The sequence below is a fragment of the Eschrichtius robustus genome, chromosome 4 (assembly GCF_028021215.1).
Source record: "Eschrichtius robustus isolate mEscRob2 chromosome 4, mEscRob2.pri, whole genome shotgun sequence".
Taxonomy (NCBI): domain Eukaryota; kingdom Metazoa; phylum Chordata; class Mammalia; order Artiodactyla; family Eschrichtiidae; genus Eschrichtius; species Eschrichtius robustus.
In genome coordinates this window covers 48,897,770-48,908,684 of record NC_090827.1, presented here as the reverse complement: position 1 = coordinate 48,908,684, position 10,915 = coordinate 48,897,770, and positions in this window count along the sequence as shown.

Here is a 10,915-nt window from a genome sequence, read left to right as displayed (position 1 = left end):
AATGTGATTTTGTCTGGTTTCCAATTTTGAACATCATTTGTCACCTTTTATTCTTATCAGGAAAAGTACAGAAATCACTAAATTATTAAATTTTGTCATAAAAGGAATAGTTTTTATCTTCTTAAGTGCTTCATTTGCTAAACTCTTGGCAGTTTCAACATGTATTTATCAGGCTACCTATTGTGGGAAATTCTATTGACCTAATAAAATGGAGGCTATCGAAGCAGCTCTTTTCTCCACTTAGAAAATGTACAGATGGAAGAATGGAGCTAAACTTTTTAGGGCTGGTTTAATTTCAAGTATCTAGAGTCTAATTTAAATCAAAAGGTGATAATTCTAACTTTGTATACGGTAGTACCAAATCGTAATTTTTTTAAAATACGGAGCCATCTTCTGGTAAGTTTCTTTTTGTTTGTTTGTTTTTACACTTATACAGTAAAGAGGTTCAAATAAGAGTTGAGAAAGTTACAGCTGAGACTTGCTAGACCATGTTTTCTAACTAGTACCTGGTTCTCTGGCCTTTTTCATTCTCCCTTTCCAACCCTTACTGCCGTGTGTGTGTGTGTGTCTTTAATCAATCTCTTAAATCTCAAACAGTAATTTGGGGGCTGTACCTAAAACTGTGCTGTTTAGTTGTAAGGTATCTAAGGGAATTCTTTTATCGTCTGCTTTCATTCCCTAATACTGGAACACACAGGTGTCTGAACTAACAGTAGAAGGCAACTCCTTCCAGCACTTAGGGAGAGAGCGACACCTACTGTTGAAAATGGTGCTAAACATTTTTAAACAACTTGGTACATTCTGATTTTCTTTCATACTTAGTTACCTTTTACTGAGCACTGACAGTACACCCTGAATTGTGCATGGTCTCACTTATCGCTCTGACGTAGATGCCATTTTTTTTCCATTTATATTTGTGGGAATTGTCTGAGAGGTGAAGTTACCTCAGACCCACGGGGCCAGACTTTTTTGACTTCAGAAGCCATGGTTGTAGCCACTACGTTGACCATTCATGCACCGCAGACTTGCATCTTCTGAGAAAATCTCGGGATACTTCTCAAAATTACCCCCTCATTCTTATGCACAGTCTTTAAGAAGACACTTGAAAGAAAGTTCTAAGCCAGTAGCCATCCAGAAAGTAGTAAGACTCATTCACAGGCACTTTAGTACAAATGGATTTTGATACGATTCACTGGCCAGACTTCTTTTAAAGTTACCTGAATTAAGCGTTCTGTCTTTTAGCACTTGCCGGTGAGACAGACAGAAATAAATACAAAGACTAGAGTACAAAAACAATACATAGATCTGAGTCTATTCTAGAAAACGGGATTCTTTGTTTCTTAGGTTATCTATTTTGGATTTTGCTAATGTAATTTGAAAGCTTAAAGTTAATATTGTAATTAAAATGAGGGGTAAGATGCTTAGAGTTAGTATCTACAAAGTCATAATTAACTAGTATTTTATTTTTTTCTATATAATCTGGCTAAAGACATGTAGACCTTTGGAAAAGCTTGGGTCTGCAATACTTAAAGAAATTCTCATCCCAACTTCCGATTCCTAAGCTCTCGCATAAAGCCTAGGGCTATTAAATTCCCCTAGCTGGAGAAAGACGCTCTTCAAGATCTTCATGCATGAGTGCACAAGGGCTGTATGTTTGTCTCTGAGGATTTAGCTTCTAATCCATTCTTCGAAAAGATCAGAATCTTTCAGCTAATATTCAGAAGAGTGATGTGCCATTCGTCAAATGGATGCTCTGGCAGGTGGCTGTCAAATGTTGACATTCTTCCATAAAATCACCAGAGGACCATGGTAAAACGTCTTTACGACACAGGAGTACTGTTGTGTTTCAAACATTGAAAGGAAGGATGTGAGGGTAGAACCCACTACATGAAATACTGCCTTCAAACTATTGAGAAAATAAGCAAAAGTCAGGATGGGTGGAGGCTCACTGCGTACTCGGAGGCTCGGAGCCCAGGGTACCTTCCCAGGAGACCTGCTCACAGGAGACTGAACCCGTCACCAGGCAGCACAGGGGACTGAGCTGCACCTGCTGGGACAGCAGGCCTTGCCCCTTGGCTCCAGGGAACTGGTCTACTTCCTAGAAAGCCCTTCCCCCTCCTGCTACTCTGCACTGATTTCCTCATCCGTGAAATGAGGATGATAACATTTCATAGAGAGTTTGTGAGGATTAGTAAGATGCTCCATGTGAAGTATGTGTTGCTGTGCGCAATAAACGTTAGCTATTGTGTTACAAATTCCCTCCCCTTCTCTAATGGACCAGCTCCAGCCTCCCCCCCACCAGCCCCACCTTCCTTACCGAGGTCCTGTCCCTGCTTCAGGTGACAGCAACTTCTTGCCGCTCTCCCTCACTCCTCGTTCTGTATCACTCACCTTTATCACACCTCAGCACGTGCTGCCTTGTATTGCTACCTCTTTTAATCCAAAGATTTCTATTTTGCACTGTGTCATTTCATTCTCCTGTACTTTTCTCCTGGGACTTTGCTATTCTCCATCTTTCCTCCCGTATCCTCTGTTCACCTGACGCGATGCCTTCCCTGTACGTGGTAGGAGTTCAAGAAATGTCTTAATTGATTTTTAAAAGGGGAGAATATTGTAACAGCAACTTAATGTAGGATTTGGCAATTACATTGCCATTTAAACAATCAATTCAGAAAGTTTTAAATAATAACAGCAAATAGTGGGGGTGCCGGAGGAGAGAGAGAGGGGTGTTTGACGTGCACTCCAAAGCCAGAGCCAGATATGGGGCTGCTGGGGCCCGTTGAAGTCTGACTGCGCGCTGATGCTTCAGGATCCTAAGGTTTGACTTAGTAAGTGGAGATTCTCATGGGATATGCAGCTTGATGTATTCTTTCAGGGAACAAATTACAGGTTAGAGGGTGTGTGTGTATTTAACTTGAACAAAGACTGTATTTACCTGATAAAGAAAATGTAAAACTTTGTTTAGTCTTCTGGAAGATTTGAGCCAGACTTCTTGTATTCCATGAAGAGTCTCTGATGGCTTCCCTTGTGGCACAGTGGTTAAGAATCCGCCTGCCAATGCAGGGGACAAGGGTTCGATCCCTGGTCCAGGAAGATCCCACATGCTGCAGAGCAACTAAGCCCGTGCGCCACAACTACTGAGCCTGCGCTCTAGAGCCCGCGAGCCACAACTACTGAGCCCGCACACCTAGAACCCGTGCTCCGCAACAAGAGAAGCCACTGCAATGAGAAGCCCGAGCACCACAAGAGTAGCCCCCACTCGCTGCAACTAGAGGAAGCCCGCATGCAGCAACAAAGACCCAACGCAGCCAAAAATAAATAAATAAAATAAATTTTTTTAAAAAAAGAGTCTCTGAGATTTCTTTTGCTAGAAAATAATTCATCTGCTAGTGCTAGAAGAAGGTAAAAAGGAAGCCGTGAGAATAAGGCAGGGACCACTCCTCAGGGGTAGGTGGCACACCATTAACATGCTAGGGGGCTTCAGAACAACTCAATTCTTGCACTCCTTTATCAAGGGAAAGCCATGTTCAAGGTGGAAAAGGAAGCAAAATAGCCCTGTTGAGAGGGAACTGAATCCCAATATAGCGGAGGAGATATTTCATCAAGCACCTAATAGATTTAAATTAACGTTGAAGTTTCCAGCTTCAAATGAGTTACATTTCTGAGGAGGGAAAGGATTTGAAATGTGATTCTGAAACCATTTTAGACGATCAGGCAGCACTCCGTCTTTTCAGACTTTGTGTTTTTCTGTAGGTTGGTTTCAGTTTCTCCGGAGAAGAATTTCCTAATCTGTCTGGGGAAGAATATGCCTAGATGCCATCATTCTGGGGATCAGGTATGGAAAGGGGACCTAGGACCCCAAGTTCAGCAGGTGCCCTTTCACAAAATCCTTCTGTTCTCAGCCTCATGCCCACCTCACACGAGGCCTCCCCAGTATCTAGAGAGTCCTGAGCCTCTCTTGTTCAATTTCTATTCAATTTCTCCAGAGAATAAACCTGCTCCCTAGGAGGGGTGGCCATGCAGAGCTGGGGAAGAGGCCTGTGACCTAAAGCCTTTGTGAACAGAGTTCTGAATAGAGATTGCAATGCTGGATGTCAGTATTTTTCAATACTCTGTTAGAAAGTTTTAATTGAAGTACAGCATACAAACAAAAGCCCACAGCTTGATGAATGATCACATCCATGAGTCACTATCCAGATCAAGAACTTGACTACCTCCTTTATCACTTTTGACCAGGAATATAGATTCTTTTTTTTTTTCAATTTTTATTTATTGATTGATTGATTTTGGGCTGCATTGGGTCTTCGTTGCTGTGCGCGGGCTTTCTCTAGTTGCGGCGAGCGGGGGCTACTCTTTGTTGCAATGCGTGGACTTCTCATTGAGGTGGCTTCTCTTGTTGCGGAGCACGGGCTCTAGGCATGCGGGCTTCAGTAGTTGCAGCACGTGGGCTCAGTAGTTGTGGCTCACGGGCTCTAGAGCGCAGGCTCGGTATTTGTGGCACACGGGCTTAGCTGCTCCACGGCATGTGGGATCTTCCCGGACCAGGGATCGAACCCTTGTCCCCTGCATTGGCAGACAGATTCTTAACCACTGTGCCACCAGGGAAGTCCCTATAGTTACATTCTTACCTGGTTGAACAACTGAATACAAATTATCTTGATTAATGAGTGTTTCTAGTGTCATGACAGGGGGCTTTGCTGTGGCCTTGTCCTGTTAAACACATGTATCTTCCTTGCATAATGCCATTGAAGGTGAGCTTATCAAATTTATGACCAAGGCAAAGGAAAAACAGAAAGCTAACACTTTGTCCTACATGACAGAGTCAAGAACCAATAAATTTTTGCCTTCATTTAAAGATCAGCTGTTCAAATGGAGGCTGAGAGTTACAGACTTGGATTAATAGCAACACATAGCCGAAAAACTTAAGAATCTTAGTAGACTACAAGCACTAACTTACCCCAATGTTAAGACAATCTTAAACTGAATTATTGGCAAGCCCAAACTGCAGAGAAGGTAATCAATCATCTTATTTGACTGCTTGGTTGGCTGAACACGGAAAAGCATATCATGTTTATTGTGGTGCATTTGGATTCAAAACAGTAACTAGGAATGGCTTAAGGCCTAGCAATAATGACACAAAAATAGTGTAAGTGAATGTAGAGACCTAGTCTAGAGCAGGTCTATCGAGTATGGGAGTGACTGGCTACATGTAGCTACTGACACACTTGACAGAGTAGATTATAGAACATTTTCGTCATTACAGAAGGTCTTTTGGAAAGCACTGGTTGGTGACAATAGGACTAAATAGAAATATCAAAGTTGTCTTCAAATATCTGAGATGGTTTTCTGTAAAAGAGGGTGAGGCATTCTTTATTGCCCCAGATGGAAGAACTTTACTAGGAGATAAAGTTATAGAAAATATTTTTAATAACTCAAACTCTGAAAGAACTTTCTAACCATTAGAGCTTGTTGCCTGCTCCTTCCTTGATGGTTTAGGCAGCAGCTATAGGATCCTTAATCAGTATGTCACAGAGAGATCCATGAAATGAGGGAGAGTTTGCACAGAGTTGTTTCCAATGATACTTCCAGCTCTGTCCGTGGTTCTAGTGAAGATATTTTACTTTATTGTTATAACAATTTTTCATATGGTTACAAGGTTTTGTCTCAATGGATCCTACTTGCACCGCTCCAGCTTGGTCCATACAGAGCTGCTCAGCCCTGCAAAGAGCCTTGTTCTCTCCTTCCTCTTGGCATTTTTATTTTCTCTTCCTGATGCCTAGAACAATCTTTCTTCTCTAAGAACTTTCGTCCTCTTCACCTAACTAACTAATTCCCACATGTTCTCCTGTCTCAGATCAGACATTTCTGGCGATCATTTTCTGATCTCTTCTCTCCAAGTCTGACATGGGCACTTCTCTGATGTACTCTCTTAACACTGTTCTTCCCCTATCATGGCTCTCAGCACACTGCATTGCAAAGGCCACTTTACTTGTCTGTGTCCCCCAGTAGACTGGAAATCCTCAAGGACTGTCGTAGTGGTTATCTTACTCATAGTAGCCTCCCCAGTTCCTACACAGTGTCTGGGGTTACTAGGAAAGCTAAATAAAATGAAAACATGACTATTTGGGGCTGAAACCAGAATGGGTTGACAAAAAAAGGCCTAAAAGTTATTTCAATGTAAGTATTAAGTGGATAAATGTTCAATCAGTTGTTGATCAAAATCAGAATACCTATAGGTACACAGACTTTTCAAGAAAGTGAAAACACTTGGCAGTGACTTGAGAGAGAGAGAGAAAAAAAAATAGTAACTGTTTATCGTTCAGTTAACACACATTCTATGAGACCAGTATTATGCTGATACCAAAACCAGGCAATAATATCACAAGAAAGGAAAACTACAGACCAATATCCCTTATGACTATAGATGCAAAAATCCACAAGAATATACTAGCAAACCAAATCCAGTAACATATAAAAAGGATTATATACCAACATCAGTGGGATTTATCCCAGAAACGTAAGGTTAGTTTAACATCCCCAAACCAATAAACATCATGTTAATAGAATAAAAGAATAAAAACCATGTGATCATCTCAATGAAAAAAGAGAAAAAAGCATTCAACAAAAATCCAACACTATTGTGATGAAAACACTCAACAAACTAGCACTAGAAGGGAACTACCTCAACCTGATAAAGGGCATCTACCATAAACCCACAGCTAACATATTTAATGGTGAAATACTAATGGCTTTTCCTGTAAGATTAGGAACAGAACAAGGATGTCTGTTCTTGCCACTTCTATTTATCATAGTAATGGAGGTTCTAGGCAGGCTAATTGAGCAAGAAAAAGAAATAAAACGTACCCAGATTGGAAAAGAAGAAGTAAAATTACCTCCATTTGCAGATGGCATAATCTTTTATATTAAAAAATCCTAAAGAATCCACTAAAACTAATTAGAATAATTAAATGGGTTTATCCAGGTTGCAGAATACAAGACCAATATACAAAAATAAATTGTGTTTCTATACACTAATGAAACCAAGCAGGACACTGTGGGAATCTCCCAGGTACAAAAGCCCTTCCATGTCCCCTGTTTCTTGTTTGCAGAAAAAGGCTTTAGTCTCCTAGGGGCATCCCCTGAGTCACAAAGCATCGCTCAAGAATTAATGATTGAAAAGATATAGACATGTATGACAAAAATAGCTATTAGGCCAAGAGAACTGGTAACAATTTAAACAGTAAATTGGCCATATAGCAGTCACAGAATCTTTAGTTCCTCCCTGAAGGACATAGATAACACTGTCAGATGCACATTCCTGAGTTGTTTTGCAGATACTAAAACCGCCACCAGAGGGAAAAAGCTAACTGCATGTTGACCAGACTGTAGCCGTGACATAAGCTACTCCATCTTGAGTAGTACTAAATCTATGGCTAGGACAATTCCAGGAACTGGCCTCAAGGGAATGGGAAAAAAACAACCCTGGAGCTGAAGATTAACTGCTTAAAACAATCAAGATGACCTTGACCAGAACATTGCATGACCAATTTTAAGATGATTCTCGGAACTGACTGTGCTGTTCTGCACATAACCCCCACCTGGGTGTCCTTGCAGATTTACTTTAAAAGCTCTTGCACTCTGATTGGCAACTTGGAGCTGGTTTGGTGGATGCTAGTCCGCCATCTTCCCAGGTTGCCAGCTTCCTGAATAAAGCATCTTTCTTTTTCCACCAACCCTTGTCTCTCAAACATTGACTTTTGAGTGACAAGCAGCCGAACCTGAGTTCAGTTCTGGCTCTGGCCAGTAACACTAAGAATGAACATTCTAAAAAATAAAATTAACCAAAAAATTACATTTCCAATAGCATCAAAAAGAATAAAATACTTGGGTATAAATTTAACAAAAGAAGTACAAGACTTATACACTGAAAACTACAAAACATTATTGAAAGAAATTAAAGATCAAAATAAATGTAAAGACATCCTATATTTTCATGGATCACCAGACGATATTGTTAAGGTACTTCCCAAATTTATCTATAGATTCAAGGCAATCCCTGTCAAAATCCCAGCTGTCTTTTTTGTAGAAGATGGTAAGTGGGATCCTATAATTTATATGCAAATGCAAGAGACCCAGAATAGTCAAAATAATCTTGAAAAAGCACAAAGTTGAAGGACTCGCATTTTCCAATTTCACAACTTGCTATGAGGTTACAGTAATCAAGACAATGTGGCACTGGCTTAGGAAAGACATATAAGTAAAGGGAACAGAATTGAAAATTCAAAAATAAATCCTTAATTGATAATCAATTGATTTTGGCAACAGTACCAAGACAATTAAATGGGTATAAAATAGTCTTTTCAACAAATGGTGCTAGAACAGCTGGATATCCACATGCAAAAGAAAGATGTTAGATCCCTACCCAGTCCATACATACAAAAATAACCCAAAATGGATTCTAGCACTAAACGTAAAAGGTTTAAATATAAAATTCTTACAAGAAAACATAGTAATTGGGTCAATGGTTCCTTAGAAATGACCCTAAAACACAAGCAACAAAAGAAAATAATAGATAAATTGGACTATATCAAGGTTAAAAACTCTTGTGTGGCACACAATACCACCAAGAAACTAAATCCAATCCAAAGAATGGGAAAAAAACATTTGCATATTCTATATCTGATAAAGGACTTGTATCTGCTATATATAAAGAACTCAAATTTAATAATAATAATAAATAACTCAACTTAAAATGGGCAGCAGACAACATTTATCTAGCAGACTGAGTTAAACAGATGAGGCTGCTTGCCATCAGGGACATCTGTACCTCATTAATAGTACACAGGCTGCAGCACACTGATTGGGAAGCTCTGGGGTAGTAAACGCAGTTTTCCAAAGTGTGGACTAGTACTTTTTAATAATTACATATTTACCTTAACATATTAGAAAATAACCAGCCAGTACATCCTACACATCATTTCCTGGACATTACTGCTTAAGATAAAATTGAGTTAAAAAAAATAAAAGGGCAGAAGTTTTGAATAGACACTTCTCCACAGAAGATATACAAATGTCTAATAAGCACAGGAAAAGATGCTCAATATCATTGGTCATTAGGGAAATGTAAACCTAAGCCACAGTGAGGTATCACTTCACACCCATGTAGATGGCTATATCAAAAAGACAGACAATAGCAAGTGTTGGCAAGAATGTGGAGAAACTGGAAGCTTCACACAATGCTGGTGGGTGCAGCTGCTTTGAAAAGAGTTTGCAACATACTGAACATAGTTACCATATGACCCAGCAATTCCACTCGCTGCATATCAAAGAGAAATGAAAATGTATGTGAACACAAACACTTGTAAGTGAATGTTTATAGCAGCATGGTTCACAATAGCCAAAAGGTGGAAACAACCCAAATGTCTATCAACCAGTAAATAGGTAAATAAAATATGCAATATCTGTAGCACAGAAATCATTGTCATGAAAATGAATGAAGTACTGATTCGTACTACAACATGAATTGTTGAACCTTGAAAACGTGCTGAGCAAAGGAAGCCTGTCACAAAAGATCACACGTCGTATGATTCCATTTGTATGAAATGTCCAGAAGAGGCAGTTTATAGAGACAGGAAGTAGAGTACTGGTTGCTTAGGTCTGGAGGTGGGTGAAGGATGGGAGTAGCTGAGGAATGGAAATTGACTGTTAATGGGTATGTGGTTTCTTCCACGGGAAATGAAAATACTCTAAAATTAGATTGGTGATGTGGCACAACCCTGTCAATACACTAAAAGACATTGAATAGTATACTCTCAAAATGGTGAATTGTATGGTATGTGAATTATATCTCAACAAAGCTGTTAAAAACAAACAAACCTTAGTTAACAATGTGTTAGTCTGTCATAACAAAAGTACCACAAATTGGGTGGGGGTTAAACTCGAGAAATTTTTGTCTCACAGTTCTGGAGGCTAGAAGTTGAGATCAAGGTGTTGCCAAGGTTGGTTTCTTCCGAGTCTGTTCCATGAGGAACAGTCTGAGGGCAAGTCTGCTCCATGCCTCTCTCCCAGCTTCTGGTGGACTACTGGCAATCTCTGGTGTTCTGTGGCTTATAGATGCATTCCCCAGACCTATGCTTTCACGTTCACATGGTGTTTTGTGTGTGCGCGTGTCTATCTCTGTGTCAAAATTTCCCCTTTTTTATAAGGACACCAGCCCTACTGGATTAGGGCCTCACCCTAATGACCTCATCTTAACCTGATCTTCTGCAAAGACCCTATTTCCAAGTAAGGTCACATTCACATGTCCTGGGGGTTAGAATTCCAATTTCTTTTGGGGGAACACATTTCAACCCATAAGCAACAGTAAGGACATTATTATTTTCTTTGATTCTAAATAGAAGGCCAGGATGCTAGAATCTTGCTTCCTTCTAAAGAACACATCCCATTCTCTTTTTAAGACTGTAAGACTGTAATACAGAGAGAAGATATATTTCTACCTCCTGTTAGCTTGAATACTTACCTGGAGGAAGTGGAGCTTTTCCAGAGTTGGTGATGAAATTTCAGAATGTTTCTGTATCCTTCAATGACCTTAAAAGTCATTTAATTTAATCACCTACCTAGACTTGAATCTCCTTTCTATAATGGATAGACATGAAACAGGGCTTGGAAACGGGACCACTGGCAAGCAATTCACCATCCAGCAGTAGCTCCCTTGCCGATAGGTGACAGTATATTGCTTGAAGCCCTGAGGTCTGAGGAAAGGGCACAGGAACTACAACAGACCCTGGTTTGGAGTCAGTTTATTGTGTGGCCTGTCTGTGTGACCCTGGGCGGGTTGCTTAACTGAGTCTCTGCTTCTTTGTCTATAAATTGGGACGAGTAATGCTTACCTTGCACAGTTAGCTATAAAAAACTT